The sequence below is a fragment of the Triticum dicoccoides genome, chromosome 2B (genome assembly GCF_002162155.2).
Source record: "Triticum dicoccoides isolate Atlit2015 ecotype Zavitan chromosome 2B, WEW_v2.0, whole genome shotgun sequence".
Taxonomy (NCBI): Eukaryota; Viridiplantae; Streptophyta; class Magnoliopsida; order Poales; family Poaceae; genus Triticum; species Triticum dicoccoides.
In genome coordinates this window covers 172,480,645-172,496,439 of record NC_041383.1, presented here as the reverse complement: position 1 = coordinate 172,496,439, position 15,795 = coordinate 172,480,645, and the positions used below count along the sequence as shown (strand labels likewise).

The window sequence follows — 15,795 nt, the reverse complement described above, 5'->3', positions numbered from 1 at the left end:
CTAAGATCTTATACAAATAGTAGGGACATAAAGATTAGACATAGGAAGTGCAGAACAATATAAATGAGCAAAAGCATCATTGAATCTTAGCACATAGAAAACCAACTATGTAGATACTCAATCTGCATGCACATGCAACAAAAAGGAAATAAGAGCACATATAAAAATGCTGCAAGTCAAGGAATGTTTTACTGAGTGTGTCATAAATATAAAAACAACAGTTCTAAAAAGAAAAGCCCGATCAAATGGCATTGCATGCATCAGTGAACAAAGAGGCATAGTAAACATGCAGAGGGAAGACTGTTTTTCACTGTAAAGAACATACGACGCAGCAGATTTCTACAAGAAAGACTAATATTACCAAATAGGCATTCAACTTGCAACGAAACATGCAAAAGATGAGTTTTCTTATGGGTAGGTAATTAATCCGCATGTTGCAGAGAGCTCATAACAATTAGTGAACCTGGTAATGAACTTGTATTTAGTAAATTTTTAACAGACATGACCAAGCAGCAACTAAAACAATAAGCAGGTGCTACAACTTATATCAGGAAAAGTACATATCAAATGCATATAGTAAAGCAGGAATCCTTCCATAGTCTAATAGAAGAACTTAGTTTGTTTTATAAAAGGCAACGCAGGACGTAACTAAATTCAATGCCTCTCTCGTATGTGTTGAAATAGGTAAATGTAGCAGGGCATGAGTCTTTACCTTTTGAGCTTAGAGGGGTCAAGAAGGGTGGCCTTTGGATCCTCAGCAACTGCACCTTCAGTTCCCTGTTTAACCTGTATAATTTGGCAGCACCACAGATTATTGTACATGAAGCATGGGTTGTGCAAAATAGTAACGACATTTGCATCTTAAGCACAGGCACGAACATCTGGCACGGGTGCAGGCTGAACAACATTTCCAGCAGTGGGAGCTTCTTCAGTTTCGGTGGCCACCTTGGTAGCAGAGGCAGAAAGCTCAGCATCCTCAGATTTAGAGGGTCCAAGACAGAGTTTGCGGCGAGCACTTTTTGGGCATGGTGATTTACTGGTTTAAAAAAAATAGAAGGCGTAAGCAAAGATCAAGAGACCTCCGAATGTACGATAGGACAAAGGAAGGGGCGATACCTGGGAGTTTTCGGCATAACAACCTGTCCTTTTCCTTTGAATGCAGATATAGGAGTGTTCAACTGTAAAAGAAACAAGGCAGAAATTAAATGACTAAAAGATACTTCAAGCAAAACAAACAAGCAGCAGTTATACCTCATCAGGAGGCAGTGCAACAAGTGTAGATGATCATGTAGCAAAAGAGGTAGGTATGGACACTGCTATGTCTGAGCCCTCAGCAGAAGATGATGCCCCAGAGATGCATGACACACCGGCAGTTGCAAAGGGCACAAGCTCAGGCTTAAAGGTTTCATCAATTCTACCAACTTGGAACGACAGCTGGGTGCTTGTAGGGTGTAAGCTTTTGCTGGAGATAGAAACGACAAGCCTGTATTTCTGGGTAACAACTCGGGAAATTTCAACTGGAAAACCTACATCGGCACCTCCTATCTGAGCAAGATTAAGTGCAGTTGTAAAACCCGGGTACTTGCGATAAATCAAAGTCATGAGTGGCTTGCCAACAATCCTTTTTGCTGCTCTATCAAAGAATATAAATTCCGCCTCATCTGCGCCATCGCTTCCAGAGGCACACAGACAGTACCTAGACATTGCAAGGAAAATAGAGTCAGAAGCAATCCAGTAGATAGAAGAGAGTGGAGACTATTGTAAAGAGGCACTCACGAGGGATCTGCTACAACAGAAGAACAACCATAGTCTATCTTATGGCATGCTCGGCATGAGAGAAACCACCAACGGTTGTCAGAGCCTAAGTTTGTGATAGTAACTTTAACGATGAACTGTTTCTTCTGCGGTTAACAACAAACACAAGTATGATGAGAAGGATGACAGAAAGAAGATAGCAACAACATAAAGAAAGTAAAAACAGAAGGTACCATATTGTCAAACGGATCAAGGGCAAGCAACTCCCGAACACTCAATTCAACAGGAGGTTCACGAACAGGTGCTGGAACAAGTGCCTGGTCTCCTGTAACGTGAGAAGCGATAGCATGAAGTCCTTGAACCAGGCTAGATGAAAGAAGCTCAACTGTAATGCAAGCAAAACAACAGTATAAACCTTGAAAACTGATGAACACATAAAAAGAGAAAATACCTAGCACGGAAGGCATTGATCTCTAGCAAGTCCTCATCAATATACCAGCGGCAGGCAGAACTACCACTCAGTCCTTTAACACCTATTGGGACACACAGTCAGGCTCAAATGTATATCAAGCTGGCATAATAAATGATGCAACAAGTGACGGATAGATTAAACAATCACCTCGGTATTGTTTTGGCAGTGTTCCTACAAAGATAGCAATGACAGCTTCAGATTTACTTGCAGCACGGATTTCTTCCACCTCAAACTCATGGGCTCGAGCACCCCAGAGAACGAGATTGATCTCATTCCCTCTGCAACCCAACAGGAGCAAGTAAAGAAAGGGAAAAGGCAGCGGGCAAGAGAAGAAAGGAAAAATTAACAAGGAACTCACGATTGATCCTCGAGAACTACAGTCCTAGTATCCGAAGCCTCAGCTTGATATTGAGAATGAACAGCGATGATGTCTGTGACCGCGACAATTCGGCCAATCACATCTGCAAATGGCAAGACAAATGTAAAACCACCCAATGAAACCCGAAGTGAGAACAAGGCATACATGAGAACAACATGGAATGACTAACCGATGAAACGAGGAGTGTGCGGGCCTGGCATCGGGATATCCGAAAAGGATGTGAGGCTGTAAGTGCAGTATGGGAAATCCTCTTCATCACCCACCACAGGATCAATAGTACTAAAGCGAGTGAACTGCATCATATATGGACTGTCAACAACCTTGTAAGTGGGCTTGGATTGTTTGCACGCGAATCTCTTCATTAGATAAACATTGCCCTCCTTTAAGATATCGTTCACCCGTGCGGATAGGTCAGTAGGAATCCGGCCTTGCATGTGGGTGCCCTACACATTTCCATCACAACTTAGATCCACGGGATAAGATTAGCAGCATGAGCATATTTGTTGCAATAGAAAACGAACCTCTTTGTCAAGCACCACAATATCAGTATGCATAATATCACCTTCATCAGTCCCACCTCGGTAATACCAAATGCGAGAGACCAGAACCTTAGCATTCCAGAACAGCTCTCTCTCATTGATCTGCGAGAGAAGGCTGATCCTCTGGTTCCTCGGGTTCAACATCTGCAGTATGCAAGTAGAATCTCAAGAGATCATAAGAAAGAGGTAAAGAAGGATCAAGTCTAAAGATGCATTTATATGAACTCACTTGATAAATTGAAAGACAGGGTGCAAATAAAATAAAAACGACCCAGCAGGCGAAGGAAGCAGCACACATGATTGCAAAAGCTTTTTGACTCGGTAAATTGCATAACTTGACGCACAGGGCAAAAGAATTGACAGACATACGAAGACTGAAATTGTATCACAGCAAGAATATAGAAATCTTAAAATATATATAAGCAATCTTATTCTATATATTTTATAGGGCAGCACAATCTACCGAATGGAACGAAATATCTCAGGGAACACGATGTTCCGTGTCTGAGAAGCAGGTTTATCATCCTCTCCTCTGATCAAGATTTTTAGTGATTTCTTTGAAGTAACACGGGACACTGCGACATACAGCTGCCCATGCGTGAACACAGGTGTATCCAAGAATAAACCAACACTTGAAAGAGTTTGTCCTTGGCTTTTGTTAATGGTCATTGCATAGGACACTCTAACAGGGAACTGCCGACGATGCAAAGTGAAAGGCCATTTAGGATCTTTTGAGGTTAAGCCTATTCTTGGAATTAAAACAATGTCACCTATATTAGAACCAGTCATGACAGTTGCCTCAATAACCTTATCAGCAAGTTTTGTGATTATAAGCCTTGTGCCATTACATAAGCCTGTTGATTGGTTCAGATTTCTCAGGAGCATTATGGGAACGCCTACTTTTAGTACTAATTTATGATATGGAAAATTGTTGACCTTAATCCCATTCAAGTATTCAACAGGATAGAAAGCATCCTGATTGCGAACTGCATCAGATGAATTGCCTATAGTATCACAACTTAAGTACTCTCTCTCATCGGTAGGCACCAAAGACAGAACACGCTCATTAATTTTTTCAACCACTTCGATCGTTGGTGTCAGGATTGCCCTTTCTTTTAGATAATCAACATCAGAATACCTAATAGGAATCTCTTTGTATACAGCTTCAACAATGGCATCAATTTTATCCCCATCAGCATGTATCAAAAGCTCATCAGGGATGGTTATCCATGATGGCTCTGACTCACCCTCCCGAGCCACAGTAGGTGTCGTGCCTTCACCCAAACTGAGAACCCATTTCGCAAAGGCAGCCACTTCAGACTGGAGAATTGGATCATTCGTGTGTGCAGTCAAACGCATGTTTATATTTAGGTGCAAAACATCTACAATATTCCAGAGAGGAGAATTAGTGATTGCAGCAGCAAGAATCTGCGCTTGAGATCCACCTTCAATGACTGGCAATATTTGCCTAAGGTCCCCAACCAAAACGACAACCTTGCCTCCAAAAGGAATTTTAGCTAAGGAAGGATCGTTAGCCGACAGAACATCACGAAATGACCGGTCCAAAGCCTCGAAACACTTTCGATGGGACATCAGCGCCTCATCCCATATAATAAGATCAGCTGATTCAATTAGAGTGGAGAGCATGGTAGACCATTTAATTTCACAGGTGCCATAATCAGGCAGGTCAATAGGTATTTTAAATCTAGAATGTGCTGTTCTGCCAGCAGGTAAAAGCAAGGCGGCCACCCCTGAGGACGCAACACACAGCACCACCCTCTTATTACCTCTAAGATAAGCATCGAGTGCATTCCAAAGGAAGGTTTTTCCAGTACCACCATACCCAGAGACAAAGAAGAAACCAGGTTTTCCAGACCGAACACGATCAATTATAGCAGAGTAAGCATGCAACTGGTCTCTATTTAATCTACTATACATGTCCCCTGCTTTTTTTAGAAGACTAACAACATCAACATCTAGGGCATCAGAAAGCATATCATTTTGGACCGTGGCATTACCATATGCAGATTTTACAGGTAATTTATGATCTAGGATACATGCACTATTCCTAGCAAATATAACAGTCAATTCATCAAGCAGCATGTCTCTTAAATCAACAGGAGGAACATCATATTTCAAATTATTTTTAGCCTGCCGAATTCTATGCTGGATATCATCAGCTAAGTAAACCTCGTACTTTTCAAAGAAAAGAGCTTCATCATTAACAACACAGTGAAGGATCATAGTAACAAATAGCTGGCGCAGCTGATTTCCCATGCCCCACTTGACAGCCTCGTCAAAAGCAGTATACCACTCCATGTCATCACCGAGCAACCCTCTTGCTCCACACGCTTCTCTAAACGTCGAGTATACAATGCCATTGTAAGTCCTGACATCCTCATAGCACGTCGCACCTTTGACAATCATAAGCAACATTCTAAAATAGAAAAGTTCTCCAGACGCTGGATGCACAGAGTATATCCTACCAATTCTATCGCTTCTTGTCCTAGGTTTCCATCTTTTGTCCTCTGATATCCACGTCCATCTGGTTGGAAAATCACAGTAAGTTAACGATCTAGCAGCAGGGCGAAGCCTGTTTGCCACAAACCATTCTGTTAGCATTGTTTTTTGCAGCCAGGCATCATCAATCACTGAACTCAAAGTAGCCTGTGTACGAAAATGTACAACATGCATGTTCAGCAGATGGACAGGCAATCTCTCAACAGACGGTGTTTTGCCATGTATATCATAACCGTAAACCCTCCAGAAAGAGTCATAGTTAACTATATAACGGCACTCTCTATACTCTTTGATCTCATCGATATCCTGGTCACCATCACGCCTAATATTTTGAAACAGGGGTTTTGACTTGTCCGGGCCTTTAGTAACATACTTATATAGATACTTGATAACATACGTTTTGTTACACCATTCAACATTAATATGCGCCTGCCACTTTTTTAATATAAGCATGTTATAAGGAACCACGTGTCTATTATCCAGCCTGACATTGTTCTTCATCACGAAACGACCATTATCAGGACGCCTATATAAGGGGAAACCACTCTCATCAATGGAAGTTTCATCTTGAAATGGTTTTGGAAATTTTTTTGAGCAAAATCCTTTTTTCATGCAAGGGCATTTTGGGCCATCAACACCACAGGGACCGTGCATCATGAACTCAGCAACAAGGGCATATCCCAAAGGATCCTGTACAGGATCAGGGATCTCAGCTGAGATATAAGAATTTATAAGGTCCGGTGTGACAACTCTATCGTCCTCCTTCTTTTACCAAACAAGAATGTGTGCATGCGGCAACCCCCTCTTCTGAAATTCAATAGTGTGCAGGACTGAAAACAGGAGGAAAAGACGGAGAAACCCATAAGAAGTAGATACAAGCAGAAAGATAAAAATGAGGAAAGCTTGCGAGGGATAGTACCAGCAACAACTTGGCCAAAGGCGTTCCCTTTTTTAATCCGATGAAGGTACTACAGAAGTTTCATGTGGTACACCCTAACAGCAATGTCAGCCCTATCCATTCCTGTTTGCCCGGGCTCAACAGAATCAAGGATCTCTTTCCATTTTGGGTTACATGTGAAAGTAGTGAAGACATCTGGTGACCCATGAACACGCGACACAACAATAGCATCTTGAAAATTTTCATACATGTACCGGCGACCACCAGTATAAGTCGACGGCAGAATATTTTTTTTCCAACTTCTGACCCACCAACCATACCCTGGCCTACTGCATCGACGATACCCTGAAGATTTTCAGCCCGCATGTCATCATTACACTTAAGAATAAAATTCAGCCGGCATTCATCGATACAAGCTCGGAAATCAATAGCAGCCTGTGAGGATAACATGCCACAACATAGGTATGGGTTATGCTGCTCCGGTTTATAATGTGAGCAGAAGCAATAGAAGTCTTGCATGGTCATTTTAACCCTCTTGTTCGGATCATCGGTATTGGAATCAATGTAGTGGACACCGAGCTGGAAGCCACGTTCACCATAGGGGAATAACAGAGGGTATTGCAAAGGCATGTAAGTAGTGTCCAAGGAGGAAATACGGCGAAGACGGTCCGCTTTAGTACGTATTATCAGATCTCTACATGGTGCCTCCAACGTAAACTCACCATAAACCAAGGCTGCTAGCTCATCAGTTGCAGGTAAATTAAACTGTGCACTATCATTTTCACCAGGAGCTATAAGTCTTATTGAAATCACCTCATGCCTATTATTTTTCAGAATTTCACTGGCCATACGAAATTTCTTGACCAAAGAATTGCTCACATCAAGCATCTGCATAAGACCCTTCACAATCTCTTTGTCTAACCCTGCACCAGTTTCATTTTCATGGTTTAAAGCTTGAATTCTATTGCTAACCTCATTTTCTCTGTCATGTATGTATAACTCTGCATATTTGGGAGAATCACCCTCAATTGGAAGCAACGAGCCTATACGATGGCAAACCTGACCATTGATTTTAAAAAATTTTGGACCCCCGCCATCATTTACAGAGTGGTCAATATTTGCCCCCATGGATGTAAAAGCAAACAGGAATTGTACTGGCGTATTTGCTTAATAAACTTTTGGCTGCGGGGTGGGCCTTTATAATCAAGTAGGGTTGCCAGGAATGGTGGTGGTTTTTCAAAGGGTTTAACAAAGACCTTGCCAGTCTTACAACAGTTGTTGTAGACCACTCGTCTCTTAGTAATAGCAGATTGCGACTTAACCCTCTCACGCCACCAAAAGCTAGCCTGGCAGCGGGTGCATCGGTAATCAGGACCTCCATAGTAAGATCTTTTTGGATAAAAAGCTGTACGAGAACCGCATCTAATAAGAATGGATGACACTGGGAAAAGAGGAAGCAGCATGGACGACAATAGCAGTGAGCCATACCTTTAAGTATGACCACCTCATCAGGGGAAAAACCAACCCAATCAGGATGCAGAGGTGACGCAGGGGCATCCTCTGTGCAAACCACAAGAAGAGAATACTAACACGGCAGATAAGAAGAAGTAAGCAACCTATGACCAACCAAGGGGAATAAGAACTAACCACCCCTGTTATGAGCGCGTAGCCTTTTCAACAAGAACTTGCATCTCTTACGATTCCTCGCAGTCTCAGCAGAAGAAAGGAAAGGAAAGAAGCCATCTCCTATGGATATAGAGAAGATAGAGCACACTAAAAAATTAAGGGCTGGCTATTAACAGTTGTCTAATAGAATTCACAGGAGGACAAGTGGAACAGAACATACGCTTTCTCTTCCAAACAAGGGGAATGACAAGCCCTACTGGGACAACAGGCAAAGTAGCAGCACCACGAGCAGGCCTACGGGGGGCAACTGCACGGCCCAAAGCAGAATTTCTCCCGAAAGGACCAGGAGTCCACCCAGGAACAAGAGGTCGCACACGTATAGCACGGCGCGGTGCCATATTGCCGGCAAAGGAACTAAGAGCATGAAAAAAGACACAGCATTTTGCTGCAACAGAAAAGAAGACAAACATAGTTTTTTTATTACAATTATGAAAAGTAAAGAAAAAGAAGCACGGCCCACAATCCATAGAAGACGCAAGAAAGCAAATTAAAGGTATGAACTAAACTCATGGACAGCAAGTACAACAGCATCATCATCAATTAAATAGAATAATGTAACAATAACAACAACCAGCGTGGGCTAAATGGAGCACAGGGATGCTAAAAGGGCCGAATACAGCAATGCTAGATTTGGAGGCGGTTGCGCTGGGTCATTAGAAACTCTGCTATATGTTGCTGTGGTGGATGAGCGTGTGCAAGCAAGAACCCTCTCCAAATAAGCTGCATAGCGAACAGCTGATGCAGCAACAACAATGGCAGAGGTACCACAGTTCCTATAGAGAACAACACATTCATAATTGTAATCTCTAACCACAAACCCATACAGTCCCTGCAGGAACCTAACTGCTTGAAGAGCAGCTCGCTCGTACGACCCTGCACAACCCAGGGACACAGGGCTCCAAAAGAAAACTCTCTGCGGCATTGACAGTATACCATCCCCAGGAATCTCGACCTCTACCCCAGCAAGGACATCACCGTTCCCATCAACCTCACACAGGTAGCTAGCAGGAGGAAGCCCGTAATGGGCTATCACAGTTTCTAGAATCGGTACAACAACAGATACCACAGCAGTCATCCTGGATATGCAAAGGACAATGAACAGGTGCAAAGAACAAGGAATAACAAGCAATAGCAAACAAAAACACGAGAGCACGCAACGCAGGTAACACACATGATTAGAACAAAGCAGAAGGGCAAATCTTAAAAGAGTACAGCAAAGGATAAGGCAACGAAAAGGTGGAACCTTGGTAAGATGAAAGGTAGGCAGCAAGCCTTCCCGTGAACCAAAGCGCAGCAGTAGCTTCGCGAACTGGCAGTGAGGAAATTAGGCGATGAAGCAGCCGGACGTTTCAAAGGAAGACCTGCAACAGATGGAAAAGCAAACCAACATAAGCAAACATGGACAACCACATGGTCTGGCCTCTCACACAGCAGCCCTTGCCAATATCTTTATTGTATGGAAATATCTTTATTGTATGGAAATAAATATACATGATTGAACTCAGATAGACCAGACTGTATATACCGAACAAACAGGAATTAGAAAGAGAAAGAAAGACGACAGACGCAGCACACACTTGCCTAACAAGAGCAGACGGAAATTTAATGAACGACCACAAGCTCCAGACAAGAAGACAGAAGCTTGAGTAACGAGAGCAGGCAAAAATCTAATTAAAAACCACAACCTCTAGACAACAAGGCAGAAGCATTAAAGCCTAGACGTCCAACGAACATGCCCAAACAGACTTCATTAAAGGCCACACATCCCAAGAACAAGCCCAAACAGAATTCGCCTACAACAGACCACATGACAGACCGAAGAAGACAAACATCTCCTAAAAGCATCAGTACGACATCGCGACGAAGGCAAGGAGGCACAACAACGAAAGCATAAGGAAATATGCAAAAGCAGCCCCCAAAAGCAGCAGCACGACAGATCGAAGACGACAAGCATCTCCTAAAAGCATCACATGACAGATCTAACATGACAGACACAAATCCATGGCTCGGCGAAAATAACCATTTAAACTGGGGAAAAGCATCTGCTAAAAATATTACATGACAGATCCAACATGGCAAACACAAACCCATGACCCGGAGAACAGAAAGACCATTCAAACCGGGCAAAACCCATACAGGCATTTCATCGAGCACATGATAAGCAGGGAAGAAGCTCACCTGACAGAGAAGGAGGAAGGCAACGCATAAGCAGGAAACAGACTAGACGCACCAAGCCTGCAAGAAAAAACAAAGGAGAGGGAACAGAGAAGAACAAGTTAGCACAGATCAATCTACAACGAGAAGCAGCAAGAATCAACCAATCAAATCAGGAAACTGACCCTAGCCAAACGCAAGAGCAGCAGCGCGAGGAGCCATGGCGAAAGAAGAAAGAAGCCGACCACGGGCCAAGCAGGCAACGAGCAAACGGCCGGTGGTGGGTGACCAACGACGACGAGCGACAATGGCGGCTGCACGGTGGATGAGAGCAAGACGAGGAGACGCAGGCGGGGGGGAGTGGGACGAGCGAGGAGGCAGAGGGGCAGAGAGGAGCAGAAGGAAACCACGAACCGGGTCACGAGCCTCTCCCCCAGGCGCTGTAACTCGTAGGGAAACCTAAAAAGGAACCCAACCAGCTCGACGCGTGGGACCAAGGATAGAAAGGGGCCACCCGCAGCGAGACGAGACCAGCCAATCCCGTGTAGAAGCACGCATAGGCTGCGAACCCTTTTTTACCCACCGGGCCGAGCGGGGCCACCCACATGACCAACGACGACCAGAGAGGCGCCCACGCACGAGACCGACAGATGGGGCCAACCGCGGCGGAAGCGGAGACGCCGCTGCCGGGCGTGGACGATTACGGTAAAGAAAGTAAAAAAACGGCCTGACAGCCCACCATCCATTGGCCGCAGCCCACGACCGACTCACCCCTGATTTACACCGACAAAAGCACGCACCCTCCGTCCCACTGCGAGGCTGGCCCACGCACAAGCGCGGCCCACTCGTCAGCTGCTCCTGGACCGATTATGCACCGTACACAAAAACAAGCGGCTGGATGTTTACCACAACGATGAAAAGTACAACTACCGCCGCCAGCGAGGCAAACCGTGTGGGCATGATTGTTTTGAAACTGCGACGACGCTCAATCGGCGGGTAGTTTAGGAGCTTTTATATGTTAGATGGCCGCCCAGTTCAGTGTTTGTCTGCGCATCCTCTCAGCGGCCGAAGGAATCAAGCAACTCCTGTTGCATCTTCAAGCCTAGCTGCTAGACACAGTCTTCTATTTCACTCCCGCCGAACATGCTAATCGATTTCTGCTAGCGGGTGAGAAGTGTATTTTTTGAACGGTCACCGGGGGGAGAGAATCCCCACCTAAATATATTGCTCAAAAGACTGCCAAAGCCAAGAGTCGCCCCATAAGCTTTGGCTGATCCAGTTTATAAGGGAAAACGGATCGAAAACCTAAACAAGTTGACCACGTTTATGAGGGAAACCGGGCCGAAAACCGTACAGGTAACAAGGTTACAGAAGAAGAGAAAAAAAGTGATGCCCAGGAGAAGGCACGACTTAGCTAGCATGTAGAAAGACCAACACCACGAGAGACACAAGTAGATGTGGGGTGTTGTTGAGGGATCACAATGCCAAGACTGTGCAAACAACCGGTGCGGTGCGTACCGAGCCTCACGGCACAACAGAGGATCATCCATAACCAACGAGTGCCAAACCATAACACGAACCTTGACTTGGAGATCCGCCACGAGCGGTCGAGACGATTAGCAGGTTGGGAAGGCATCATTGCGTCATCATTGAGTAAAGGTGAACCAAGACAACACCAAGAGCCCGAAGCTCACCGCAGCACAACGACAACCATGGGAGGGTCTTGAGCATGCACAACAACAGTACGGAGACCACGCGATGGACAACCGAAAAGAAATCACATGAAGAACACACCAACATGGATGACACACTAAATGATGGGCATGGGCGGATGGATGGTGGCGAAGGGCTCAACGAGGAGGCGATGTTGGCGACGATTTGGGGAGGACGGGCAGAGACGAGTGGGTTGAAGCAAAATGGAAAGGTCACACAAAGTGCAGAGAAGTTCACCATACGGACGTGAAGTTGCAAACCGCGCCGTCGACATGGAGGAGAGCCCAAACCAAGCAGGTACAACTCAAAGACCACGCCTCCAGGAAGGAAAGCGACACCGGATTGGCGCCGCCGTGGTTAGCTGACACATGGGTCAGCAGGGATTTCTTCCAAAGCTAGTACCAGATCAAGGCCGACGTCGTCAGAGCAGCTCCGACAGCCGAAGCAATGCAAATGGACAACCGACGGGCCACCATCCATAGAGGTCGAAGGAGAGGCAGGCGTGAGGCGATGGAGAGTCGAGGAGCCGGCTGGGGGTGGGGTAGCACGCAATGGAGCGCAGGGGCGAAGACGGCCAGGTCGGACACTGCACATGGCAGATCCGATGCACGCGTGCTTGGTCGTCGATGCAGAGGACCTCAAAGGCACAGCCAGCCGGCGTAGGTACTCCGGCCTCGCCCAAGCACCAGAAACCAGCGCAAGCACTAGGGATGAAGCAGAGCAAGCAAATGAGGCCGGGCTGCCACCCCGCACCACCCAGGCAGGACGAGCAGGCAGATCAAGACCCGCCCAAGGCGGGGAGCATGGATCCCGCAGCCGCGACGCACCGGCCCGGAGCAGAGGAGGGTCGACGCAGAGGATGGCGGCGCAGGTCGAGACGGCGAGCACCGGCCGGATCTGAATGGTGGAGGATGCCGACAGCCACGGTGAAAGTGGATGTTGGGCGGCGGTGCGAGATGAGGCGAGGCAGTAGCAAGGAGGTGGTGGAGCATCGGCGCGCAGCAGGGCCCGGAGCACGCCCGGAGAGCTGAGGACAAGATGGATCTGGATCTGGTGAGTGGAGATGGACCGGTGAGGGTCGCGGCAGCGCGCCGCGTGCGTCCTCGCCGCCGCCGTCAGCCGTTGGGCTTTGCCCTTAGGCTTCCTCCAGCGACGACGAGTAGGGAATGGGCGGCGCGGTTGCTCCCTGTTGTTGGCGGCGGCGGGGAACTCCGGAGTCGCGAGAGCGACCCGGGAGGCAGCGATCTCTTCGAAATATCTGGATTCCCCGTTTTGCTTAAATCCTGCGCTGCTAGACCGCGGATGAGAAGTGTAGTGTACCAGCTCATGGTAATCTAGTGTGCTATCTCGCTTTGTGAACCGTGCTATCTGTGGAATTCTACAGAGATCACCGTGGCGTATTAACAAGACTATGTCAGACTGCGTGTGTTCTGTTAAAGAAAAGAGGGCATATGAACTCTGTAACATAATCGTTGCGGGCAAGCACAGTTGAACGCAGCAGATACTGCCTGTGTTTTGATTTTCGGTTTGAGCTTTTTTTCGCCCTAGACCAAGATGGCCGAATTTTGGCCATTTTCAAAAATTTCGGCTGAAATTTAACCAAATTTTGACTGCAATTTGACTTAAATTTGACCAAAATTTATCAAATTTCATCAATTTCGGCCTACATATACTTTTCGCCTCAGGCCGAGATGGCCGAAATTCGGCCGAAATCCACGTTTTGCGGCCGAAAATCAAAACAGTGGATACTGCTCGGTGTGATGGCTCGATATATCAGCATGTTCCACATGCAAGTACCAGCTCGATGGACATCAGAATTTACGATCGTTGCTCCTTTGGGCCGCTGGCGTCACACCTTTTGGGCTGAGCAACTTGAAACGCACATGCATATGTGGGCTTTGATTGTCCTGAACAACAAAAAACAGTCTGTGGGCTTTTCTGACACGGTAGGGGAGGGGCCAGGGCAGTGTAGAGATGGTTTTGATTAGTCCCACCTCGCCTGTTTATGGGAGAGATGGCGGGGAGCTTGGGTACATAAGAGTGTGAGGTACCCGCTGTGAAAGGCACGCAGCTGCGTGGTGAGCACAAAGCGAACTATTTTTTCGCCTTTTACTAAAGAATACCGTGTGCACGCCACACTAAGCAGCATACCCTAATTTTTAAAGGGTGTCATTCTCTTTTTGAGAAGGCCCCACCAATCCTGAAGTTAAAATATTTTGTGGTATTCCGTCAAAATCCCTGAAAGAATGGTTTGCTGTAGTGATGGTTGTAACCAGCTATGGTCTGTGGACTCGTTGTACTCCCTAGTTCTTTGTAAACATGCAAAGCTAGACAGTGCGAGTGAGTGTAAATCAAAAAGTTTCTCAATAATTCTAAAAAAAAGTTTCTAAAAGGAAGAGTATAAGTCAAAAAAAAAAAAACTAACCACGACAGCCGTAGCTGAAGTTTGTCTCTTTCACACACGAACGTGCGTGAGCTGAGCGAGGTGGATTTCACATGAGGATACGCTGCCTTGTCCTTAACATTTTTGACTTGGCCCTCCCCTCGTTAAACGTTGAGTCATGGCGAGCCAGTAAACCTTTCTCCATGCGAGCAAACGTCGGGGTGAAATCAAGCAGACGCGTGTTGACCTCGTTCGGGGTTGTGGGAAACAAATGCCGGGGTCGGACGAGAGATTCCGTCAATTCGTTTAGTTAGCCCATTAACATCCCTCCATCCATCAATCCATCCCTGATGAGATGCCAAAGGATAAACTTGTCCTGAAAAGAAAAACAAGATGCAGAGCAGAGGATAATGAGATGAGAAGCGCTGGGTCGCTGTCCTCTGCTTGCTTCATGAGAATGGAATGCGGTTGCTGATGGAGGCCAGTCACATTACTTATAGTACATGATGCTCGCCGTGTTAGGGTCTGATTGGATTGTCGTTTTCCACACTTTTACACCTGCAAAGATACGGACCTCAATCAGTCAGTTTTCATTTCCGGTTGGAAATCACACATGGCTGGTGATTTACACTTATAAAAGTAATACGGGTGTATAAATTTACCCCTATTCCAAGCGGAGCCTTAGGCCATGTTTGGATTATCATTTTCACTCCAAATACATCTGTAAAACTTAGACGTAAGACGGAACGGTTTGGTTGGTTTGTCCGAGATGCCGACGTACGTTCGGGCGGTCGATCGATAGCTACATCCATCCGTAGGCTGGGTTAGCGATCAGCATTAAGCATAGAGAGCTCCCAATAATTGCCATTTGATCTTTGGCGGTCGATTGGCCATCTCATCTTCCTTGTAAACCCCATGCAGACTCTCGAATCTCGATGGCCTCAAGCCAGAGTACTTATAATACTAGCAGCTAGTACCATATAGTACGATCTGTAGACAAGGATATATAACACGCATGATTTTGTCAGCGGCATCCCACTACAAACAACCGCTACCGAATCAAAGGATGATCAGAACAACACATACGAATCTCACAGGAAACGTATTTTCTGTGCGAGTCGTCTCCCAAAGAAACAAAAATATTGGAAGCATATGAAACTGCACATGTCACTAGGATATCGCAGCCCCCAAATGCGAAAGAAAAATGCCTACTGCACGGTGCCATTAGTCTACGACTCGAGAAAGGGGGTCCTAATCGTTGATTAATGCGGCTAAACAGCTGGACTCGTCGTTGGC

At 46.0% G+C, this 15,795-nt stretch overlaps 1 non-coding gene across 1 annotated transcript; it reads left to right on the top strand.

Moving 5' to 3' along the window:
- Positions 1-14,185: 14,185 nt before the first annotated feature.
- Positions 14,186-14,306, top strand: LOC119266156. The gene has a single exon (XR_005131888.1). It is a non-coding gene; the product is annotated as a U5 spliceosomal RNA (small nuclear RNA).
- The last annotated feature ends 1,489 nt before the right edge of the window (positions 14,307-15,795 follow it).